Source organism: Felis catus, chromosome D4, assembly GCF_018350175.1.
Source record: "Felis catus isolate Fca126 chromosome D4, F.catus_Fca126_mat1.0, whole genome shotgun sequence".
Lineage (NCBI taxonomy): Eukaryota > Metazoa > Chordata > Mammalia > Carnivora > Felidae > Felis > Felis catus.
Genome location: NC_058380.1, coordinates 13,028,061 through 13,054,074, shown reverse-complemented (window position 1 = coordinate 13,054,074; position 26,014 = coordinate 13,028,061). Strand labels below are relative to the sequence as shown.

Here is a 26,014-nt window from a genome sequence, read left to right as displayed (position 1 = left end):
CAAAGATGCCCACATCCTAACCCCCAGGACCTATGCACGTTACCTTACACGGCAAAAGGGGCTTTGCAGATGTGATAGATTAGGAACGTCAAGATAGGCAGATAATCTTGGATCATCCAGGTGGGCCCAGTGTAATCACAGACGTCTTTGTAAGAGAGTGGAGGGGTTAGCATGACAATGGAAGCAGAGATGGAAGTGGCACATGCTGAAGATGAAGGAAGGGGCCACGAGCCAAGGAGGCCTCTAAAAGCTGGAGAAGACAAGGCAGAGATTCCTCCCCTAGTCTCCAGAAGGAACCACACCTGCTGACATCTTGATGTTAGCCCCTCAAGACTCATTTTTACTTCTGACCACTAGAACTGTAAGCGAATAGATTTGTGTTGTTTAAAGCCACTGAATTTGTGGTGATTTATTACAGCAGCAATAGGGAGCTAATACACCTCCCTTACACACACTTTTGCTTAAAATCAAATTGGTGTCTTTTAAGCACAACCGCAATACCTAAGTACCATATCTTAATACTTGGAGGCCACAAACTATAAGACACACTGCCACATTATATGTATACTTTGACCAAAAGACACGTTCTGATTTGAAAAAAAAATGAAAATGGAATGAAATGAAACAAAAAGAAAAAAAATGTGTCACTCAGAATTAATGAAATACGGCAATATATCCTTCAAGTCACAACTCAACCAGCTCCACCTCTGTGAAGACTTCTCTAATTTACCGTAATAAACTCTCCTTTATTGACCATGTGTCAAGCCTTACATGGATCCGTTGTTATAGCAGTTGTCACCCTACTTGATAGTGGGAGGTTTACTTGTTTCTCCAGATAAACCATGAGGACCTTGGCAGAGTCTCTGGTGTGCCTGCACATAAAATGAATAAGGAAATGGATGAATAGACAGTCTCTGACCTCAGCAAGCTTCCAATCCAACAGAAACCGATAGGCCACTCTACAAATCAGAGTTTTCAAAGCCCCATGAATAAATTACATGAACCAAACATTCTGGAGCACAGAGCGTGCTCTTTATATATGCAATAAAATTTTCAATAACTGGAGGGCAGAGTTGAAGGAAAGTTTGAGAAGGCTTCTCTGAAGAGGTGATAGACATTTCAGCCCAAATATCTCAGCCTTAAAGGATGGGTGGGATTTTTAAAGACAGAAAAGGGGAGGGGGGATGAATTCTAGGCAAAAAGTATAGCATGATCAAGAAAGGATACAATGGAATGAATATACAATAAAGCACCAGAAAACAGGTAAGTAATTCACTGAGGCTACAGCATATACCAGCATGTCATAAAAGGACAGAAGTGAGCCCAGAAAATTTGATCCGGGTGAGAGATTAAGATTACCTGAAAGGGGAAATGATAGAAGCCAAAGTGGAAAAGGAGCAGGACTTGCCAATGGGGTAAAAGGGCCAAGGACGGGGTTAAATGCAACAGGAGGGCATCATGTAGGGCATACATGATAGGATGATGATGGAAACAACCCCATGGAAAGGGGAACATTGAAGATGACTCTGACATTTTGATTCTCCAATGTGGATCCTAGAAATATTCTGGTGGGTGGGGGAGAGCCACTGTATATTCCAATTGTAAGCCAATCAGCATTCATCAAATACCTGAGTAAACACATAAGTTAATGACAAAACAAATTGAACTAATGAATGATGGTTCCTTGCCTAGTGCAAAGTGCAAGTGGGAATAAGGTTGAGGTAGAAGACAGATGGGGCCTTTTACAGAATGCTGGATCTGGGCTGAAAGGTATTTTGGAGACCATGGTCATAGACACTTGACCTACCAAGTTAGTGTTCCCCATTGTGGTATGTCTGAATATGCCCTCAGTGACGTTTCAATTTAGTAGAAACATATACAAAGTCCAACAGATGTCCCTTAAGGGAAATTTAAAACTTGACATGAAAGTCAGTACGGTCGTGGGAAGATGCTACTAACAGAGAGGTCTGCCATAACCCCTGGGTCATTGGATGCTGAGGAGGAGCTAACAGCAAGGAAAGGTGGCAGAAAAGAAATTGGAGGCAGAGCGAAGCTTCCTGCCTGATCATGAACCGCTCCCAGTGGGGGCAGAGGCAGCTTCAGGATGCACTAGACCCTCCACCAGGCACCCAGAAGTTTGGAGCCTTTCAAAAATTACCTAAATGGTATAGAGAACAAACTGGTGGTTGCCAGAGGGGAAGTAGGTTGGGAGATGGAAGAAATAGGGGAAGGGGATCGCTCATCACGATGAACACTGAGTCATGTATAGAATTGCTGAACCATCCTATTGTATACCTAAAACCAATTTAAAACTGTATGCTAATTATCCTTGAATTTAAAATTTAAAAAAATAATAAAATAAAAGTACCTAGTTGGCTTGATTATAATTACCCTCCAACCCCTTGATCTACCCCTATTGCTCTCAGGGTCCAATTTGAAGAGTCTTTTCTGTCTTTATCTTGCTCACCGGATAAGCACCACAATGCTTCATCAAATAGAGTGCTCTCTCTGTTGCAGAAAGAAAACTGAGCTTTCTCAGGTCTCAGTTCTTCCAAGGAACCCACATGTTTTTATATGGGTTGGAGGGGAAAGTGGGTGGGGCAATAGAATTTGTTGGCATTAATATTTCTCAATAGTATTTTCTTTGTCAGAGCTCAGATGTAACCCATGCAAAAGAATCCAACTGGTCTCCCCCATGACCCTGGCTTCTAGACTGCAGAGACTGCTCCCAAATTATGTTACCTTCTTGGGGATTTCAACCAGACGTGTCTCTGCTATTTGGGGTTTCTATGCTGACAGCAAAAGCTCCCCAGTGGCTCTATTTCATTCAACCGCTTTTACTGGCCCATTAGCTCAGTCTGCAGTAGCAGGAAACCAGGTCAGTTCTTTAAAGTATACAGACATTCCAAAAATTTCAATAACTGCTTTTTCCCTAATTTGTTCTCTCGGTTTTTCTGTCTGCTACGTGGGCTTTGGAGGTTGGACCAGATCAGTGGCTCTTAAATTTCTTGAGGTATGACCACTTACTGGAATCTGTTGAAAGATAGGGACCCTTCCTAGGGAAGAAAGCTTAGATCCTGGAGACCATTTAAAGGGGTTCACAGAATCCCTGAAGCCCCTCCACAGTCACGAAGGGAAGAATCTAGATTAAGATTAAGAACCGAATGTCTCTCCAGGTCTAAAGCTCTGAGACTCCATGCAGGCTGGCAAAGCAAAAACCATACACAGTCATTCTGAAACATCGACCGGCGGAAGAAATCAAGCTGACAGCTGGATGAGCCATGATGTGAGCGGCCGGCTCTCACCTGTCCTCCTCCACAGCTGCTGAGCAAAGGCACTGAAGTCGAGACAGTAAGACCCTGAATTAAGTAAACCAACCTATTTCTGATAAAGGCAATGCAAACAGCCTGTACACCTCCAAGTCTCCTCCAAGCCAAAGCTCCTCCAACGATAAGCTCTTCCTACAAATGAAGGTTAACTAATAGTCTTGTCAATTACCTCAATTTGTCTTCAGAGCAGGCTCCCCGCCTTCCCAACATGAAGGACTATCTGCGGATGAGAACGAAAGTCACCCACATCTAAGCACGGGGATTTCTCATCCTGACTTTAAAGGATTGACATACAACTAGATTTCCTCTCTGTCACACTGGAGAGTCTAAGTGAACAGGCTTTGTCTCCTTTTTTTTTTTTTTTTTTTTTTTAACCAGTAAGGGCTGCTGTTCCATAAGCGGGTAGTACAATGGTTGTGCCATCCCTTAGTTTTTCCAGTGACTTCTTAAATCCTCCCGTATGTTAGCGGAAAGTCTAGTGCCAACCCTTGAGTCCCCCTTTCTCTTTTTGCCCTCCGAATTATGAAAATTTTTAACAGTTTTTTTTATGTTTATTTATTCTTGAGGCGGGGAGAGGGGCAGAGAGAGGGAGACACAGAATGTGAAGCAGGCTCCAGACTCTGAACTGTCAGCACAGAACCTGATGTGGGGCTTGAACCCACGAACCTTGAACAACTGAGCCATCCAGGCACCCCAAAAATGTTCAAATATACAGAACCATTGAAAGAATAGGATGATAAACACTTCTATTCCCTCTGCCTACCTTCACCAATTATTTTGCTGTTTGCTTTATTGTATATATTTTTCCCCAAACTACATGAAAGTAAGTCGCAATATTCAAAACACTTCACTTACACATACTACAAAATTTATCTCCTAAGAAAAATGATATTCTCCTATCATTGGTAACCACAATACCATTATCATGCCTAAGAAAATTAGCAATGATCCTAAATGTCATCTAATATCCAGGTCGTATTCACATTTCCCCGAATGTTTCCAAATTTACTTCTGTAGCTAATTTTTATTTTCCAAACCACTGCATTCAGTTGACAGATCTCTTTAGCCTTTTAGTCTAGAGCAATCCCCCAGCACACACACTGATTTTTCATGACATTGATTTCAAGGAGTCCAGGCTAATTGCCCTGCAGAATGTGCCACATTCTGAATTTGTGTGATTGTTTCCTCTTGTCCTATTCATGATTTTCTCTCCCCTTTACTTCCTAGAAACTGGAAGTTCAGTCTAAGGGCTTTATCAGATTCAGCCTAAACACATTTGGCAAGAATACTTCACAAGTATCTTACATGCCTTTGCCTCACACCAAGGGGCGCACAATGCCGTGTGTTTCCACTAGGAAAGGTAAAGATACACTTTACCTTTACAACTCGTGAGCAACCTGTGGGGTCCCCCGCAACCTTTCACCTAATGGCTTTAATATCCACTGCTACAGTCCTTGACTGAATCGGTAGTTGCATTGCACAATGCTCTACCCTCCCTTCTAGAATTACTCAATCCAAACGATCAATCCTACTTTCGCACCAAGTGAGGTGACATTAAGTCTGATCAACCTGCCACTGCCATTGCTTCTTGCTGTCACACAGTGTCACTATTGAGGCCTGGCCCTAACAGTCCTAATGGTTCGGGTCCACCCTGAGACTGTGCCACTCCAGTCCAGATCCCTGAGCAGACTCCTGCATCTGCAGAGGAAGCCAACCTTTGCGCATCAGTGCTAAATGAAGTTATGGGTGCTCCTCTCCGTAGGCCTCCAGTTCTGGGGTCCACACACAGTCTCACTTTGGCACGTCAGCCCACCCCAGGATGGCTGATTCACAAATGATTCTGTCCCCCTCCACCTCACCGACCCCGTGATGGAACTGGCTCTGTTCCTTTCCCAAAGACCCCCACTAGGAAGCAAATGGTTCTTCCACTCTAACTATAAAGAGTGGACCTGATGATGCCTCCTACCTACTCTCTATCCATAAGCACCTGCATTGATTGTGTACTTACACAATGTACATATATTCGTGTGCTTTTATAGAAGTCAATGTGCTTCCTTCATAAGGTTCTTTTTACAGCTTCTGACTATATATGTGAAGCCAGGCCATTGATGAATTAACCTCTCTCAACACCTAGTCATTTGCAGCCAAACTATCAGGCAGAACTGTAAAGCATGTGGTATATAAAGGGATGTTTGGAGGCAAATCTATGGAGCAAATAGCTCCAGTTAAAGTAGGTGTCCTAGGTTTATCAGCACACGCTAAAGACAACATTGTCATCAGAGCTACTATTTATTAAACATCTGTTATTATAAGATGCTTTACATCTAATCTTCAAAACAGCTCTACAAAGTAGATTTTATTATGTCCAACTTACGGATAAGAAGATTGAGGTTCAGTATGGTTAAAAGATATTTCCAAAGTCACACACCTAGGAGATAGGGAGCCCTACTTCAAACCCAGATCTTTCAGACTCCAAGGCCTGTGCTTTTTCCATTCCCTTGCTCCTCAGATTGTGTGCAAACCATGTGCTTGGATTTCTAGAACTCTTCATGTTCCTGGATGCTAAAGAGAAGTTCTTCTACTGGAGCTCATTTGATGGCGCTAACCGATGAGTCTTGACGACATCTTCTCAGATGTCTGCCTATCATATTTGTGCAAAGTACTGTCAAACAGTGTTTAATTCTAACCAGCGTTTATCTTTTGCAAATACATTTGCACCAAGGAAATAGGGTTGTTTTTTTTTTTAATCTAAATAAGGTACTTTTTGTGGGAGTTTTGAAGTCAGTAAGTAGAATCAAGGAGGGATGATTGGGAAGCATAAATTTCTGTTTCCTGAGCTTGTTGTTATGCTAAGTCCCACTTGTACATCCCAAAGAAAATGACCACAACATCCCACTACTTACTATATTAACAACATGTAATCCCTATCTTCCAACTCACCTGTTGGAAAGCAAATGGCTCCAAGAACAAGCCAGAACATGATAAATGGGGAGCAAAATCTTCACTGGCTGTGGTTCATCCATCATGGCTCCCAGGAAGTAGGACCAGAGGAGGAGACATGAATGAAGATACACATTCCCTGTGGCCACCAGGAAGGAACAGGAAACCAAGATGGCATCTTCTCAGCTTCATGTACACAATTACCAAATTGCTTCCTCTGTTATTCAACATCTAAGTGCTTGAAATTCAGCCCTCCCTGTCTGTCATCAAGAGCCATCCAAAAAAGACCAACCATCCGTGTCGTCTCTCAGTTCTCTGTTTATGCACTTTGAGAAAAGAGAAGAAATCCAATGTTTATCCACTGCTGGCTCTGAGCCAGCCAATTTGATATGTTTTTTCATTGAAAGCTACAACAGCCCTAGAAGGTGAGCTTTATTATTTTTTACAAAGAGATTCTATGTCTTACTCAAGAGATTTTTACAAAGAGATTCTATGTCTTACTCAAGAATACATTTTTTACATTTTCACAAAGAGATTTTTTTTTTACAAAGAGATTCTATGTCTTAAGAATACACAAATTTTTACATTTTTACAAAGAGATTCTATGTCTTACTCAAGAATACACAAATATGGGGCACCTACGTGGCTCAACCAGTTGAGCGTCCGACTTCAGCTCAGGTCATGATCTCACTGCTTGTGGGTTCGAGCCTCGCGTTGGGCTCTGTGCTGACAGCTCAGAGCCTGGAGCCTGCTTTGGATTCTGTGTCCCGCTCTCTCTCTGCCCCTCCCTCGCTCATGCTCTGACTCTCTTTCAAGAATAAATAAAACATTTTTAAAAAATTAAAAAAAAAAAGAATACACAAATACCAGGTGACAGAGTTGAGAAATCCCAGGTCCATGTGGCCAGAAAGTCTAGTAACTCTTGATTCTTCTTCCACGGGTTCTCTCTTCTGTTCTCTGAGGACACATGTCAACAGGATGGGCACCAAACACTGTTTTAGACCTCTAGATTTTGAGCTGAAAGAGAACCTTACTAAGTCATCAATCTTCATAAATTTTTTAATGTTTATTTATTTTTGAGAGAGACAGACAGAGCATGAGCAGGAGAGGGGCAGACAGAGAGGGAGACACAGAATGTAAAGTAGGCTCCAGGCTCTTAGCCGTCAGCACAGAACCCGATGCAGGGCTCAAACCCATGGACTTCTAGATCATGACCTGAGCTGAAGTCAGACACTTAACCCACTGAGCCACCAGGCGTCCCTAAGTCATCTATTTTCAATGGCCCCTAGCCTCTCTCCTCTGCCATGGTGACTTATGCTCCCCGGGCAAAGCCATTCTGCGCTAGCTGGGGTCCCATTCAAGAAAACACATCAGAACTCAAATAAGTAGAGCAGCATTATGATAGGAGACAATGCTAAATATGCCTTAATTTTTTATAAAATCAATATTTACAAACTCTGATATTTTGGCTCTTATCTTTCATTACTGCCATATGTTTTATTATCTATCATTTTGTCTCAATACTGGGTTGAAAATCTTGATTTAGTCCAACCAACAGCCAAGGAGAGTAAAGCCCTGTGAAGTGATCTGCCCAGGTCACACCATTTCTAACTGGTTTGGCCAAAACAAGTCTTCTGAACCAGGTCTTGCTTCCTACCACTACACCATAATTGCTGACTACCAGTCCCTGGGCATGGACAGTCTTGTTCCTAGTGCTTCCAGGCTCCCCTCTCCATGCCCTCTTCTCTCCCTGAAGACCCTCCTGCTACCTTCTCAGGTCTAAGTCTGTCCTCCTTGGGTAGAGTCCAACTTTCTCCCCACCTGACTTCCATGCCCTGTTACCTTTCTTTCTTTTTTAATTTTATTTATTTATTTATTTTTTATTTTGAGAAAGAGAATGTGAGCAGGGGAGGGGCAGAGAGAGAGTGGGAAAGAGAGAATGCCAAGCAGGCTCCACACTGTCAGCACAGAGCCCGATGCGGGGCTCGACCCCAGGAACTGTGAGAGGACGACCTGAGCTGAAATCAAGAGTCAGGTGCTCAACCGACGAAGTCACCCAGGCGCCCCCGCCCCACTGCCTTTCTTAACTAGCTATCTCAGGGAAAAAGCAACTCGGCCCACACTCAGATGAAGATGGCTAGGCACCCCGCTAGAACCCATAGAACAGTGGTTCTCAAATATTTTGATCTTAGAAGGCTTTGCACTCCTCAAATTATTGACAATTCCAAAAAGCTCCAAAATAAACAAACAGACAAAATTAGTGAGTAAGACAACATTGTTTAGTGTTTGCAAACCTCTTTAGTGTCGGGCTTATTAGAAGACAGCTGGGTTCTCATATCTGCTTCTGCATTTAATCTGTTGTGATATCACACGTCGTGAAGCGTCTGGAAAACTCCACCATACGTCCAGGAGGGAACGAGAGTTAAAAAGGCAAATACTCTCTTAGTATTACTATGAAAATAGTTCTGACTTCACAGACCGACCTCAGGACCCGCAGGTGTCCCGGGAACATACACTGAAAACTACACGGAGCAATAAACTTGACGCTTGAGAGGAGCCCCGTTCCTGTGACCACTTACTAGTTATGTGACCTTGGGGATGAATTCATGCATAAGAAAGAGCCTGACACAGACAGCAAATGTACTTTAAAAAGCTTTTTTTTTTTTAAGCTTCTCCCAAAGATATTTATATGAAAAGAGATCATGCCTAGGGATGGTGTCTGAATACAAGGAACGACCCTCTAATGGTGGACTATCAGACAGGTAAGGAAGCAGAGATAGAGTGAATTTTGGAAAGTGGTGGTGGTAGTGGGTATCGCTTAGGTCACCTGTTCCCGACATCCCCTGGTCCTGGGCTCATGCATGTGCCCACTTTATGGAAAGATTTGAGCTATGGCCACATTGTTCTATTTCGTCCAGCAGAAGCTATTGTATCTGAGTCTCAATCCACACTGACTCATCTGAACCCACCTCTGCCCACCGCCCTGAACAGGAAGTCTTGTGGGAGGCTGCCCCCTGGAGATGAGTCCTTTGATTGAATGACCTTTTGATTTGAACCTGGGCCTTTCTTTCTCCCCATCTGGGGAGCCCTCGCCCTCCCACCCCCACCCCAACCCACAGGCATGCATGGAGTCTGGGACCCATCCCAATCTATTTTCTCACAAGATAATGAGCAGGAATTCTTAATTAGACTTAGTTCTTGGGGAATTGTTGCTGTGGGTGTTATAAATAATAGAGAACGGTCTGCATTCAGAACTGTAAGTTTTATTTTTGGCTGCCTGGTGCACTCTGCCATCTTTCACAGCCATGTAGGACCAAGAACGAGCACTAAGGTCATAGTCCTGCCAGTGAGGAACCAGGCTTTCCAGGACTTGCACTTTAATTGAATCACATTGCCCCACCCCCAAATAAAAGGAAGCCCTGAGGAAGGCCGGCGTGGCCCTAGCAGGCCTGATTTTCAAGTGCTCTTAGTTTCGATTTGAATATAGTTGGAAACACGTGACTAAAATGTTTGCAGGGAGGGAAATGCGGCAAGGGGAGGAAAACAGATGCCATTATCTGTATTACCCTGCCCTCCGGCAGGCATTACCAATCTGATAATGGAGCAGGAGACCGTCTAGTGGCCTGTCAGGTGGGGACTCTGTGGCAGAGCACATGCTCCACCTATAGGGGGCAGCACCTCCAGCTGACTGCTGCCTTCTGCACTGCACGGTGAGCCCAGCCGTGCCAAAGCTTCTGATTTTTCCAGAGAATCCAGAATCCGGATTTTTTTTTTAATGTGAAATCTCCCAATATTTAAATGTTTACACATCTTTATTTAAAATTTTTTTTTAATTCATTGATTTTGAGAGAGAGCAAGCTGGGGAAGGGCAGAGAGAGAGGGGGACAGAGGATCCGAAGCAGGTTCCCTGCTGACAGCCTGACTCCGGGCTCAAACTCACGAACGTGACCATGACCTGAGCCAAAGCCGGTCGCTTAACTGAGCCGCCCAGGCGCCCCTTAAATGTTTGCACATTTTTAAACAATTGAATTTTTTTCCAACAAAAATTCAACAGAACAATTTTTCCAAAACAATTTCAACAAAAATGTCTGTGGGCTGCCAGTTTGGGTCCTGTAAGCCACGGTCTCATTGCTCATAGTGCAAGACTGTTTCTGCCAACCCCGGACACTGTGGGGCCCGCCTCACATTGCCCAGGGCTCAGTTTTTCTTTGTTTTTGTCTTCTCCGATGATGCAAATCTGCACTTCACACTGCCACAAACCACGCAGCCCTATAACTAATATTTCGCAATCTCAGGAGCTGATTTCCTGTGCTTTTTTACAGATCTGACGTGTCTACACAATAATATTCCTCCTTCTGGAAGGGTTCAGGGATCACCAAGTAAGTATAATCTTGGGGTTGTCTCTTACTGCAGTACCGTTGCTTCCTCTACCCTGGTCCGCTAAGGTGGGGACCCAACATGGACAATGCCTTTTTCTCGGGATGCCTTGGCAAGGAGAAGTCCAAGTAGAAATATCAGTCGGTCAGTCAATCAAACCTAAATCCTAGAGGAAAACCGGAAGGCAAGGCAGAGCAATGGGTAGGGAAACAGAGGAAAATAACTACAGAAACACTTCCATTTACACAGTACAATTCTCTCTTCCTAGGGAGCTCCTTAGAAAGGAGCATTCTGTTCATGTTTTAACTACTGTCTTATTTATGTAGCCATAAACAGCACCCAACGCCGTTTGGTAGATTTTCATTTTACATAAATGATGTTACTATATTCATTCTACGGTTTGTTTTTTACTCGATATTATTATGTTGAAATCGATGCTATATATGGATCGAATTAATTCCTTTTAACAGCTGTGTAGAACACTATCACTTCAACATATAACTATTTAATTTAGCCATGCTCCTTTCGATGGACATTTTGGGTTTATTTTTTATTCCCACTATTATAACTGATATTGTATGCCTTCAACAGTAAGATTTCCTCTAGAAAAAGAGTTGCTGCGTTGTAGAAGACACTCTTACCTTTTCTAGATTTTGCCAAACTGCCTTTCAAAGTGGTTGCAGCAATTGATATTTCCACTAACAGTGCATGAGAAGTTCTTCTAAAACGGTCTTATCTGAGGGCAGCTGTGTGGCTTAGTTTGTTAAGCGTCAAACTCTTGATTTCAGCTCAGGTCATGATTTTGCATTTCTTGAGTTTGAGCCCCACATCAGGCTCTGTGCTCACAGTGCGGAGCCTGCTTGGGATTCTCTCTCTCTCTCTCTTTCTCTCTCTCTGTCCTTCCCCTGCTCTAGCTCTCAAAATAAATAAATAAACTTAAAAAACTATTAAAAAAAATAATAAAATGGTCTTGTGTTGCCCTGGGCTGTCCTGAACACTGTTAAGGTCTGGACAGTCCATGAACACAGTTAAAAATATGACTTTATAGGAACGTAGAAAATCTCCAAATGCTACTCAGAGAACCACCTCATTATCTTGAAAACCAGGCAACAAAAGAAACCAGCATCTCTTCTGCTTTCCAAAGGAACTGTATGTCAAGGCAAGCAAATAGTTGACATGGAAAGTTTCTCTTCGTAGCTGTCTTCCAGCCAATAAAGGATGATGGAATCAGAAGACCACCATTTTTCAACAGCAGTGAATTAACGTATCTGGGCAATGAATAGCAGTGGCTGCAAGCAGTCCTCAGGGAGAGATACCCAGACAGAACATACAATACCAATTCTGAGCTCTTAACAAAAAAGAATCTGACCAAACCCCTACTTCTAAATACCAATTTGCACATGCCACCAAAAAAAAAAAAAAAAAATAGAAAAAAGAAAAGAAAGAAAGAGAGAGAGAGAAATACATTAAATGGCAGCAGGCAAAGGTGTAAGACAGAGTCAGCAGTATTGCAGGTTAGCAGGTTGCTCTTGGACCAATACCACTGTCAACGTACTAACGCTCTTAATGAGTCTTAATGATCATGGAATAATGCGCTCACTTCCGGGGACCCGAGCCACCAGACTGCTCGGATTATTCCACCTCTCTTGACTTCCACAGTGATAACCTTCAAATAAACCCCATTCACTGAAGTTCCTGATCGCATCCGTTCCTTCATAAAAAGGCATCCTACGCATTCAGAAGGAAGTACAAGCTCCCTTCCCCCCTGCTTGTACACAAGTTCACACCACAGTACCACGGACATGCCCACGGAATTTGGAGAACGCTGTGGTCCTGTGTTGAGTGGAGGACAAAGAGAAGATTCCTTCAAGATAAAAGATGCTGTGGAATGGCCATTTTCCCCGTTCCCATAGGTTGGGCAGCAATCAGACCACCAGGAAATATAAATTAGGATTCACAGAGCTTTGTTCTTGATACAAAAATAAAAGCTAGAGAACATCTCCAGAGACTGTTACCATGCAGAGGGCTGTGACTTTTCTACAGGGAGGGGACTTCTGATATGTTGTAAACATAGCATGAAAGAGATGAAATGATTTCTTGACAGAAGACTAAAAAAAGCAGAACAGCTCCCCTGCTTCTCATGGTGTCTCAATCTTTCCATATTTAGCGAGCAAGAGTCAAAAATACCAAAACTCCTGGGAAATTCTCAGTAAAAGAATTTATTTTGGCTCAGCATAATTTGATTCCTTTTGTGGCTTTATCATGCCAGGCTCAGGATCCCTTAGACTTGAGAGAGAGAGAGAGAGATCGCAAGTAGGGTGGTCCATGACTGTCGATCGATGGTCCAAAGATTCCTTGATCGTTGGGCCATTTTTCTAGCACGTGCGTATGAAATTAAGGAAATGCAATCAGAAAGAATAGGAGCATGGCCTTAAATTACACAGAACCCTTAGAGGAAGAATGCCAGACGGACATGCCACCATCTTAACTCACCCATGATGACAGAGATCTCACGTCATCTGTGACCAGATACCAAGGGAAGCAAATTTACTGATAAACAATACCCTGCAAGGAGCGTGACGTTGATTTTAATTCCCCTGAATTTATACTGCAAGTCAGACACAAGGCAACCACACTTCAGAGAAAGTAATGATTGTTTTAAACCAAAAGCCCTGAGATCATGGTGTCCATCAAGATAGGGAAACGGGCTCTGCATGAGCCTTTCTCTAAAACTGAAGGAAGACCCTTTCCCCTCTTCCCTGAAGCAGCTACCTCTACCTACTGTCCTGTGGTGCTGGCCCATGTTAAAATTGGGGACCTAGAGCATGATTTGAAATGACCGTGAGTGCAGGATCCCAAACATCAGCTAAGGAGGGAATAGAGCTGAAGCCACCAAACCTTTTTAAAGGTAGAGTATTTGCTCCAGGTGTTCTGTGTGTGCTATTTTTAGCCCTTTAGTAATGGCTGATTTAGAAGTTAGCACCATCCAAGGGTGCCTGGGTGACTCAGTCGGTGAAGCGTCCCACCCCCTGGTTTCAGCTCAGGTCACGATCTCACAAGTCTTGGGTTTGAGCCCGCATCGGGCTCTGTGCTGATAGTGAAGAGCCTGCTTGGGATTTTTCTCTCTCTCCCTCTCTCCCTCTCTCCCCGCCCCTCCCCAATTCATGCTCTGTCTCTCTCTCTCTCTCTCTCAAAATAAATAAACTTAAAAAAAAAAAAAGTTCACACCATCCAAACTGGAATAACCCTTGGGAATAAAGTTCACTCCCAAATGCCATATCTGCTTGCTGTAGACTGAAGTGTGTCCCCTCACAAAATTCACATGCTAACGCCCTAACCCCTTTTGTGACTGTATTTGGACATAGGGCCTTGAGGAGGTAATTAAGGCTAAATGAGCTCATAAAGATAGGACCCTAATTCAGGAGGACTGTGGCGTTACAAAAGGGGAAAAGAGGCCTCTTGCTTTCTCATTCTCGCGTCCTCACTTTCTCGTGCTCTTGGGGCACACACTGAGGAAAGGCCACGTGAGGACACAGCAAGGTGACCCATCTGCAAGCCAGGAAGAGGGTCCTCACCAGAAACCTAACCAGTCAGCAACTTGAACTTGGACATTTGGCCTCCAGAATGGTGAGAATTAAGTTTCTGTTGTTCAAACCGCCGAGTGTGTGGTATTTTATTATGCACCCGGAGCTGACTCGTGTACTGCTACGTTTAAAATTGCCGTGCATGGGGCGCCCAGGTGGCTCAGTCGGTTAAGCATCCGACTTTGGCTCAGGTCATGGTCTCACGGTCCGTGAGTTCAAGCCCCGCATCGGGCTCTGTGCTGACAGCCTGGAGCCTGCTTCAGATTCTGTCTTCAGTCTCCCTCTTTCTCTGCCCCTCCTCGGTTCCTGCTCTGTCTCTGTCTCAAAAATAAATGAACATTAAAAAACTATATAAAATAAAATTGCCATGCAGACGCTACGGACTAAATCCATCATGTGTTCTAACCTCAGGTTTCTAATCTTGTACGCAGTCATACAATGTGAGGATTCCTGAGTTTAACAGAATTCTTAAAAATGTCCAGTCTTGGGCTATCTTGGGTTGTGTCACCTGGCGATGCATGTCTGGGGCATTGTGTGGATGACTCTGGCAAAGGTTGAGCTCACTGGGAAGATAGCGTAGATCAGTCAGGGCTCTACTGCCCCTCTTGGACCTTGCAGCTTGTGGGGCAGGGTGGGAGGAGGGGGGCAAGGGAGGGGATGTGTCAGTTACAGCTATGGCTGATGTGCACCCCCCCACCCCCCGCTCAGGTTCAACATCCCGTGTGGGGGCTGAAGACCCAGCTCTACCTCTAAATTCTCCCACTAGCTAGTCTGCATCAGAAACATTAGAAAGCAAAAAAATTAGTCCTCTAAAATTATTTGAGCCTGGGTTTACCGTGCAGCAGTCTAATGAGAATAGTCATTAGTGATACCTGCTCCAGCTCTGAGAGGCCATTCGATGAGTTCAAATGAGATGATGATTATGCAAAGGCTTTGTAAACCCAAACATCAGTTGGATGGCACATCACCCGGATGAAACCTGCGTATCTTTCACCCTAATGTAACCACCCCTGGCTGCAATCCACACATGGCCATTTCACCGTGATTAGGAAATGAAATCAGATGGAACGGTTTTTGAAGCACTGTGGGGCTTTTTTAAGGGATGAATATGTTGCCGAGTTGCCATTTATTAATTGTATGTGTTTATATATTTCCTCTTATCCACCAAGGGCTGGAGGCTACATACAAACTGTATAAAAGTATATGCAATAAATAATAATAGAACCAAGAGGCAAGAGCACTGTCAGACAAGATAGAAATTTTAAATCTGAGCTTCCTGGCAACCCAGGAAAACATGAAACAATGCAATTACATAATTTTCATTTTCAGAAAGAAACTTTACTTAAAAATTGTAACCAAGGGGAGCCTGGGTGGCTCCGTCGGTTTAAACGTCTGACACTTGATTTTGGCTCAGGTCATGGTCTCACAATTTGTGAGACTGAGCCCCGCATCAGGCTCTGCACTGATGGCATGGAGTCTGCTTAGAATTCTCTGATTCTCTCTCTCCCTCTCTCTGTCTCTCCCCCGCTTGTGCCCTGGCTCTCTCTCTCTCTTTCTCTCTCAAAATAAATAAATAAACTTTAAAAAAGAATTGCAATTAAAAGAAACTGCATCGTGCTAATGTTTTTCCATTGAGCCTTCCATTTTCCTATGTAAATGTGGATCCAGTGGACAATGTCTCTGGAGAGAACTAAGATGGTCAGTGTCCCCGAGAGCGAGGATAAACTTTGTGGCAGGACATGAATTTCAGAAGCTTAGAGCAGAGCCCATCGGGCAACATGGAACCCTATTAAGAACACAGAACTGAGAATCTAAAATCCATTCGAGTCTCAGTCTCCCCATGTGTTGGTCGTGTGGCCATGGGCAAATATTTTAATTCTGAGTCCTGGTAAGAAGGAATAATTAGACTGACCTCGGACGATTGTGAAGAAGAAAACAATCTATTGGGCAGACACTTCATCTGTAAAGCACTAATGATGTGTTTGTTATTAACCCTCATGTTTTACAGGTCACAAATGTGTCTAACATAGCAATGCCCAATGTGTACAGATACATGCTAATCTTACGTGTTCCCTCTTGGAGCTCTAATGTGTCCACTGGCCTATTGCAGGCCCGGGAAGTCCTACAAACAAAATGTTCTTTTTAGCTCATTTTCACTCAGCATTTCCAGACTTATTTGACTACTTATGACCCCACTTCCCTTTTGCGTGACCCCAATCTACGATGCATCTTTCGGAAACATTAAACCAACCCAGTGTTCTCAGGGTGCCTGGGTGGCTCAGTCGGTTAGGCGTCCGACTTCGGCTCAGGTCAAGATCTCAAAGTCTGTGGGTTCGAGCTCCGCGTCGGAGTCTGTGCTGACAGCTCAGAGCCTGGAGCCTGCTTCGTGTTCTGTGTCTCCCTCTCTCTCTGCCCCTCCCCCACTCTCACTTTGTCTCACTCTGTCTCGCAAAAATAAATAAATGTAATAGAAAAACTAAAAAAAAAAAAAAAAAAAACCAACTAACCCAGTGTTCTCAATGGCGGTGGGGGGTGATTTTGCCCCAAGACCTATGGCAACGTCTGAACATACTATTGATTATCTTGATGACTGGTGGTGGGGCAGGGGTCAAGGTGGTCCTGTCATCTAGGGGTAGAGATGCTGCTAGGCATCTTATAATACACAGGACTTCGAAGACTTACCCGACCCAAATGCCAGTAATGCTGAAGTTAAGAAACTAAGCCCTAACTAATCCTTCTTTGAAATTATTTCTATTTTTAGTAATTATTTATATTCTCACAGGGTTAACAGGCCCAGAGTTAAACTCCCTTCTGTGATTCCACAGTTTCTTCCCTCCAGTTCCGTGTACCTGGCCTAGCTTAAACTGTGTGGTGCTCCAGGACTTAACACACAATCCAGGGGGCTCAGCCCTCACCCTCGACGACTCTGGTGAAATCTCCCATGAGCCATGTGCCTTCCAGGCCTCAGTCATAATCACACAGCTACAATGCATGTCAGCGCTGCCCCTGCCAACTTCCTCTTCTCAGGACCGCCCATCCTGAATCTTCTTGCAGACAGTAGGTCCCACCTGGAGTGCAGTGACCACATCCCCACCCAATACCCCAAATATGGGGGACCCTGGCAGGGAACTGGATGCTTCCAAAGAGAGACGACCAGTACACTTCCCAGGCTAGTCAAGAGCCAGAAAATGTCACCTCCGAATTATCTGGGGAACACCTTTGTGTGTGTAGTGCATGCAAATGTCAGCTAAAATGTGCCCACGATGTAACTTTCTCCCCTTTTCTGTGATTCAGTTTAAGTTTCCTTTTCGGCTCCCCTTCTGCTCAATGGCAGAAATTTTATCTGCATAAACTCCGTAAACTATAGATTATCATTTCCTCAGGTCTCCCGAGATGTCAGGGGAAGGGGTCCCCGGGCCAGCACCCACCCCACCCTGCCCCCGTCATCATCTACCATGCTGGTGTCAGAGGGGCCCCCACCCTCACTGCCTTCTGCCATGCTGTTCTGGTTCTTTCTTGTGTCCACTGCCTCTCTGTGCCACATCCTTGCCTCTCTGATGCCTGTGCCTCTGACACCACCATGGGCTTCAAGAACCCCAGAGGGTTTGTCTGAGGATCTCCATATTCCACACCATGCCGGGCCCCCTCTTGGGCTCGCCCCAGGAAAGAGAGGTACGGGTCCCCTCTTGCCTCAGTTTCCCAAATCTACCTGGACAGCCATCATTCCTCACCCAGACTTGACCCAGAAACTTGGAGGGCACAGGAACCCTTCTCAAAGACTCATTCGTCCCCAGAATTTCTCCTCCCCTGCCCCTGGCCTCCACTCTAGGACCTCTTTTTCCTGTTTGCCTGCTATTCCCTGTGCCCTGAGCTCCTCTTTGGAGCCATCCTTTTGAAACTCCAAAACTTAAGCTTTTGAACGTCAAATGCTTTTCTTTTTCTTTTCTTCCCCCCCCCCCCCTCGAATTACCATCTCTGCCAGGAGTTTCAAAAGTCTGTTTAGACTCTTAGCTTTCCCTCTGCATTTTTGCTGAGTCATCCGCTCACTGAGAGAATAAAAGCAGAAGGTCTTTAGCCTGAATTCAGGGAAGGGCTAGGGGGACAGGAGAATGAGGAAAAAATCTTTGGTGAAATCTCAAAATGAACTTACCCTGCAACAGTGAGGCCCCTCCCCCCATGCCACTTGTGGGTCCACTTTCGTGGTTTCTTATATCCCGTCCTGACAAGGTTTAAACTTTCATTCAGCTGCAGAACTGTGTGTAGGGTTACAAATAGGTTTCATCTCCTTTGCCAAGTTCAATTGATTGGTAACGGCGGCCCGAATCATGTTCAGAGATGTTCTACAGCCTCATCTGGGCTTGCTAGGCAAAAGTGGGTTAGTTGCATCTGCCTTGGGTGAGGGAGGAAAAATGGGAGAGCAGGAATGCCAAGAACTAGCCATCACTTCTTGTCCTCTGCAAACTTGGAGATTCCTCTGGAACCTTCCTCTTCCAGATCGGATAAGCAAATGTTATCAGAAGGCCTGACAGAAAGCCTAGGATAAGAAGGAACCCCAAGTATAAAGGATGTTTGGCGGAGAGGCAGGATCATCCCAGGACCAACATTCCAAGTGGCATCGCCGGGGCCTGGGACTCAGAGACAGGCAGGTTATAGGACCCCAGCACAGTGATCCTCACTGCTCCCCCAGCTCCCAGGCCTGCCCTCGGGGAGAGTGGTGGACCTTCTGGATCTGTGCCCTCTGGAGTAAGCACACAAAGTCTGATGGCGCAAATGGGTTATTTATTCCGTGGTCAGTGGGAGCCACTGATGGTGTTTGAGCAGAGAATGACAACATTGGAGAGGGCCTTTAACAAGACGAATCCAGCAGCCACAGACGGAGACGTCTTTCCAGAGTTGCTGCGGCAGTCCGTGTGAGAAGCCTGCACGAGTGGGCATGAGTGCAGAAGAGAGACAACAGAAGAGACAACAGAAGAGAGCCGAAGGCCACCCTCCCGACTGCTCGCCACGCCACAGGCCTCGCAGAAGCCCGACTAGGACAAACTTTCTTGATAACTCTCCGTGCCTATAGCCTCTGCCTTCGCTTTGAAGGAAGCAAGGATTTGCAAAAGTCAGGGTGCCTCAAAACAGAGTTCCGCCAGTGGGGCCTGGGCTAGGGAAGGCCTGGCTGGGGACCCTAAAAGGAAGAGAGGAATAGCCAGCGGGTCTAGAGCAGCAGGCACTGGGCATATGCCCACTTCCCGGTGCCCGCAAGGCAGAGGGAACCTTGTGGTATCTGGGTGGCTCGAGGCCATCCTGACAAAGGTCAGGCTGCACTGAGGATGCAGCCTGGCTCCGTCCCTCTGGGCTTTCCTCCAGGTCTCGGAATCATTCCTCCAAGGCACAAGTCAGCTTCCCCCACTGAAATGAGCTAAACCAGAAACACAAAAACAAAGCTGGGCACAGCACAGACAGGAGGTTTGCCAAGGAGGCACACACTCCAGGCTGGGGCTGCTCTTGACTGTTCAGGCAGGTGACCTGAGGATAATGGACCGATGGTACATCCTGGGGGGAGGGGACGGGAGGGGGAGGAGTGGGGAGAAGCATAAAAACAGTAGGAGCCACCGAGCAGGGCTTCCTCGCTCTGGCAAGATCAGAAAGATCCCTCTTCTTCCCGCCAAGGTTTGGGGGTCCTAAATCAATTCCCCTCCCCTCTCCCCCTCCTCCCCAACATTGACTTGCCCTTCCTCTGTTTCTGCCTCATCGTCCCTCCCCAATTTGCCTTTCTTGCTGCCTCCCTGCTCTCCCTTTTTCTCATCCCTCCACCTAACCCTGGCCACAACGGCATGTACTTCTGGCTCAACCCGCAAGTACCCCAAGCAGAACATGTATGGCCATCGCCTCCCGATGCCCAGTCCCAGCGTGACCCGGGCAGGTGTCCCTGGAAGATGGCAAAGCTATCCAGAGCCACCTTCCTCAGCATTCCTAACCTCCCACTAGCCAGCCTGGAAAAGGATTGGGTCCCGTGGCCTTGGCCAACCCCCTTCTGTCTGGCTCTGCTAGTTTTCCTTATTGAAGACACATGGGGTGAGGGGATGGGTGCTGCCTGCAATCAGGTGGTCATTCAACTCACCCCGCCCCCAGCACAGGAGACGTAAAACGCATAGGAGGTCACTAGCCACACAAGGCAGCAGCACACTCGCCCAGCAGGTGCTGAGCTGCTGAGCAGGTGACAGGAGTTCGGAGAGAAGAGACTGGAGGCCCAGGAGGACCACAAGGAGGCGGTGGCAAAGAGCCTCCCATCCAGGAAGAGAGACAGCACGTTCCAGGTGGGACCGGCAGAGTAAAGGGCCCCACCCCAAACCGAGCATGGCCATCTCAGGGGGTGGGGGTTGGGGGGGGCAGTGAGTTGAGCAGGCCAGCCTGAAAGGAACAGAGAGTTTGTGCGGGGTGCAGTGAGCAAAAAAGCTACGTTGGAGCTAGTTCGGAGCGGGTTTTGAACGCAAAGTCAAGAGTTTGGAATTTATCCATTCGTGAGCCAGAGACGTGGCAAGTTGCTGGGTGGGGAAGGAACATGATCAAAACGGTGTCTCAGAAGACGTCAAATAGGACCTTTCTTGTGGCAGGCTGGCAGTGGGGCCCGCGGCTGAAAACAACACCAGCTAAATAACACACATGGTAAAGAATACGGGGGGAAAACGGGACCAGATGCCACACTCCCCCAGGGCTTATTAACTGCGGTTCCACTGCAATCAGCCCACTTCAAGCCATGTAAGCATTTCTGCCAGGGAGGCGGTGGGAATCAGGAGAGCTGGCCAGGGAAGACAGTGGCTTCTTCTCTGTGCATCAGGGATGCGCCTTCTTCTCCAGCCCACCCCAACCTCGGGGTGGGGGTGGGGGGATTCCCATAGTGATGCACCCACAGAGGCTGAGGAAAGGTGGGCGATCCGTTCCCTGCTTAGACAGCAGGGTGCTTCTCCCTCTCTGAGCCAGGAAGAAGGAAATTGGCCTAACAGCAGGTGGAGAGAGAAGGCATCTGTGGAGCACCTGTTTGGCCAGCGTTTTGTACGACAGTGAGTGAGCCTCCCGTGGGCCACAAGGACACCTCAGACAGTAGATGTGCTCAAAGACCTATATCATACGGTTCCATTTATAGGTAATATCCAGAAGAGGCAGTTTGTTAGACGAGCGTTTGCCAGGACCTGAAGGGGGGGGGGTAGAAATGGGGAGTAACTGCTTACTGGGTCTGGGGTTTCTTTTGGGGGTGATAGGAAATGTTCTGGAACTAGGCAGTGGTGACGGTTGCATGACACTGTGAATGTAATAAGTACCACTAAATTGTACACTTTAAAAGGATTAAATTGGTAAATTTCGTGTTAAGTGCATCTGACCACAATAATCTTCTTTAAAAAAAAAAAAAATGGCATCTGAGCTTCAAACATCTTGTCAGTTATCATCACACCCAGGGACTCCCTGTGAGGAGTAGGACCCAGAAGCAATGTGCCACGGAGTAGGCTTTCAGTGATAGGAGACAGTGGTGGGGAGTGGGGGAGGAGGGGTGGCGCAGGGCAGGGGGCAGTGGGAGCATCAGTGATTTTCAGGCTGGAGTCTGCTCTCCCCGTCCAGAGAGTAAGGTCATGTGGAATCTTCTGAAGAACTCACACACATGTGCCCTGTCCTGTTCCCAAATATTTCAGGCCATTCCCTCTGGGCACATGGAAAGATTGTACTTCCTGGCCCCTTTCCAACTGAGCGGAGCCAGGTGACTAGTTCTGGCCAATGAAATGCATGCAAGGCTAAGTCTTTCCTGGCTACGACATTTCAGTCCTGATGCGAGATCTTCTGTGAGTGCTCGTCCTCCCGGTAGAGTAGCAATGATGGAGACCGGGGCTGTCCCATCAGCCTGAGTCCCTGACTGACCCGGTGAGCAGAGCTTCTGCTGACCCGCAGTGGATATGTAGCCTAAAGAGAAGTAAGGCTTTGCTGATCTGAGTTATTCAAATCCAGAGGTGGTTTGTTACCGCAGCATAACCTTGTCCATCCTGGCGGAATTGGCACTGGTACCCCTGCCCCATCACCAGGCCCTCGGTGTCAGCCGGACACATTCGTGGACAAGAAATACGATACTGTCTCAGTAGCTGGATGGGAAAAGAGACATTTGTCCCTTTCCCTCTTCCCCCAACACACACAAGTTGCCTGATAGAAGGACAAGATGTGAAAGACTAGACCATGCCTTCCTCCTCACATCCCTATCCTTGAGGGGAGAAGAAGAAATGAGAACTCAATCAGGAGATGAGATTTCGAGCCAGGCTGGACTAAGCTGTGATAAACTGGAATGACCAGAACACAGGGCGAGCGCCCTATGGGACAAGAAAGGGAGAGTCTACAGAACTTGACTGAAGGCAGTGATTGGGCTCCCAGGACCCGCCAGTCAGGGTCCCAGCAGGAAGCAGAAGGCACCCTCAAATGGAGGTCATCTAAGACAGTTTAATGGAACAGGACTATGTACAAAGTGGTGGACAGGTTAAGGCTAACAGCCTAGGGAGATGTTATCCTCCCTAAGCCCTAAAGGGAGGATGTATCTGGAACTTAGTGAGGGTCATGTGACAGCAGCTGTGGTTTATGTGAGAGATACACAGCCACTGCCAACCCTCTACACATCTGGGAGGCAGTCCGGGGGATAAATACCCCAACCTCGTCTTCCTCCTGCCCTCTGGTCTCCTGCCAGCACTTTCTAACTGGCTGAACCCAACAGGACACTAGCAGTCAAGGGAGCCCTTTGACACATCCGTGACAGATTGTCTCCAGGCTCAAAGCAGAAGGGAGCAGGGTGGGGGATTAATCGAAAGGGGAAAACAGAGGCTATCAAGAAGTTCCATATCCTGAGTGAAAGTGCTCGCTAAATTCGTTCTAGGTGTTTGGGAGAGATTTTTTTTTTTTTTAATATAGCTGTATGTTGGGATGCCTGGGTGGCTCAGTCGGTTAAGCATCCAACTCTTGATTTTGGCTCGGGTGATGATCTCACTGTTAATGAGTTCAAGTCCCACATCAGGCTCTGCACTGACAGCATGGAGTCTGCTTGGGATTCTCCCCCTCTCCCTCTCTCTCTCTCCCTGTCTCTCTGCCCCTCCCTTGCTTGTACACATGTGCTTGCTCTCTCTCTCAAAATAAATAGACATATATATATATATGTACATATATATATGTATACACATATATGTGTGTGTGTGTGTGTGTGTGTGTGTGTGTGTGTGTAGTTGTATGTTACTAATGTAACACAATGTTACATTAGTTTTGGGTGTAAGCCAGTGCTGTCTATCCAGGTGTCATGCTATGCTCACCACAAGTGTAGCTACGGTCTGTCACCACACAACGGGATCACAATACCATTGTCTGTACTTCCTAAGCTGTACCTTTCACCCCCATGAGTTATTCGCATCACAACTGGAGGCCCGTATCTAGGGAGATTATTTTTCATCACCGATGTTCCAGATGGGGCAGGATGGAATGGACATAAGAGGACCACTTAAGAAACAACTATGATGGTTCTTGTCAGACAGCGAATGGAAAGGTAGAAGGAAAGGAGGGTGGAATAGCATCCAGGAGACCAAAGAAGAGGATCAAGAAGAAGAATTAACCCAAGTACAGGTGGCTGAAGAGAAGGGCTGGGAGTTTTCTTGGTGTCCCTGGTGACCATCCAGGGAGATACCCCAGAAGAGTGGCAAGGATGAAGTCTGAATTGGTTAGCATCCCCGCAGGAAATGGATGGACACTCAAAGGGTTGAATTGTAAAGAACTTATTTTTTTTAATGTTTGTTTTTGAAGGAAAGAGAGCGAGTACAAGCAGAGGAGAGGCAGAGAACATTGCGGGGGGTGGGGGGGCTAGGGGGCGGGGAGGAGCCCAGGAGGAGCCCAACATGGGGCTCAAACTCATGAACCATGAGATCATGACCGGAGCCAAAGTCGGACTGACTGAGCCACCCAAGCACCCCTGCACTGTAAAGAATTTAATGAAGGGTGGGAATGCAAGCTGGTGCAGCCACTCTGGAAAACAGCTTGGAGGTTCCTCAAAAAACTAAAAATAGAACTACCCTACAACCCAGCAATTGCACTACTAGGTATTTATCCAAGGGACACAGGTGTGCTGTTTTGAAGGGACACATGCACCCCCATGTTTATAGCAGCACTATCAACAATAGCCAAAGTACGGAAAGGCCCCAAATGTCCATCGATGGATGAATGGATAAAGAAAATGTGGTATATACATATACAATGGAGTATTACTCGGCAATCAAAAAGAATGAAATCTTGCCATTTGCAACTACGTGGATGGAACTGGAGGGTATTATGCTAAGCGAAATTAGTCAAAGAAAGACAAAAATCATATGACTTCACTCATAAGAAGACTTTAAGAGACAAAACAGATGAACATAAGGGAAGGGAAACAAAAATAAAATAAAAACTGGGAGGGGGACAAAACAGAAGAGACTCGTAAATATGGAGAACAAACTGAGGGTTACCGGAGGGGTTGTGGGAGGGCAGATGGGCTAATTGGGTAAGGGGCACTAAGGAATCTACTCCTGAAATCATTGTTGCACTATATGCTAACTAATTTGGATGTAAATTTTTAAAAATAAAAAATAAAATTAAAAAAATAAAGATACAGTTTTCAAAAAAAAGAATTTAATGAAGGGACTCTGTAAGGTGTAGGCAGGATGAAAGGAGCCAGAAACGCCTGGAGTTAATAAGGCGCCCGGAGACTCACGATTGCTGGAAGCTGTTTGCATCCCTGTGCCTCAAGGGACAGGAGAGCCTGATGCTTCAATAGAGAGGCGGGGCCAGCCAACACCTCATGACGCGTCCCTCACACCTTCTAGTCTCCTGTTGTGCCTCCCACTGGGTGAACCAACTAGAAACCTGGGGGTAAAGAGCTCAGCAGGGGCAGGAAAGGGCAGAGAATGCATGTATGGGGAGAGGAGAACAAACAGAAAAGCCGCCATCTTGGAGGAAGGAGGAAGCAAAACAGGGAGGCAGTGACGAAACTGTAGCTAAGGCGGCAGACTTTTCTCTGGGTCCCAGGAGAGGGATGAGGGAAGAACAGTGGTGTCAATCAAGGGAGCATTCTAGACAAAAGAGACCTGGGCATGCTTTACGCTGAGACTCAGTTCACCTACACCACACCACTGGTGTCATGGCGATGGGTTAATCCTGGCTCACAACACGTTGAAAAGTCTCTGCCATTTCAGGTGCCCCAGAAGATACCAAGGATGCAGTGAATGGGGCAACACATTCACAACTCAACAACACTGCGAGTTCCTGTTGGCTCCAACTATCCATCTGTCACACAAGAGAAGGATAATCTTTTAAGAAGAGGAAGACTTTCAGTCACAGTAACACAAAGGCTACTGTATTGCATCCCTGGCTCCCTGGAGGCTGGCTGGATCCGGTTCAAATAATTTCTTTCCGGAGCTGCTGTTGCCAGGAGGATTCAGAACAGCAAACAGTGGTGGTCAATCTAGGTGAAGCTGCCTGTGTCTTTCAACCTTCCTTCCTGGGCATTTCGGGGAAATCAGCATCTGACTTTCAGCAACAGCCCGCTGTGGGCCACCAATGTGTTGTGTTCGTTTTAAAGGGTTAGCCACCGTCTGCAACATCACTCATCAGCGTCGCCAAAAAGGAAGGCTTCTCTTCCTTGCAGTTGGAACGGTGTGCAATGAGCCTCTGAAAAGGCCGGCAGAATCTGGATCACCAGTGGGCAGTTAACTAAAAGAGACAGCACAGGCTGCTGCATTCAGCCTGAGTGAAAAT

The 26,014-nt window shown here is 46.2% G+C and overlaps 1 long non-coding RNA gene across 2 annotated transcripts in view; it reads left to right on the top strand.

Moving 5' to 3' along the window:
• Nucleotides 1-19,825: 19,825 nt before the first annotated feature.
• LOC111557611 overlaps nucleotides 19,826-26,014 on the top strand; it is a 30,682-nt gene continuing 24,493 nt past the window's right edge. The window contains exons 1-3 of one of the 2 annotated variants that reach the window (XR_006588499.1): nucleotides 19,829-20,535; nucleotides 20,833-20,977; nucleotides 21,200-21,665. This is a non-coding gene — a long non-coding RNA (uncharacterized LOC111557611). Of the gene's footprint in view, nucleotides 20,536-20,832; nucleotides 20,978-21,199; nucleotides 21,666-26,014 lie in introns of those variants that run through there. The other variant, XR_006588500.1, reaches the window with a different exon arrangement.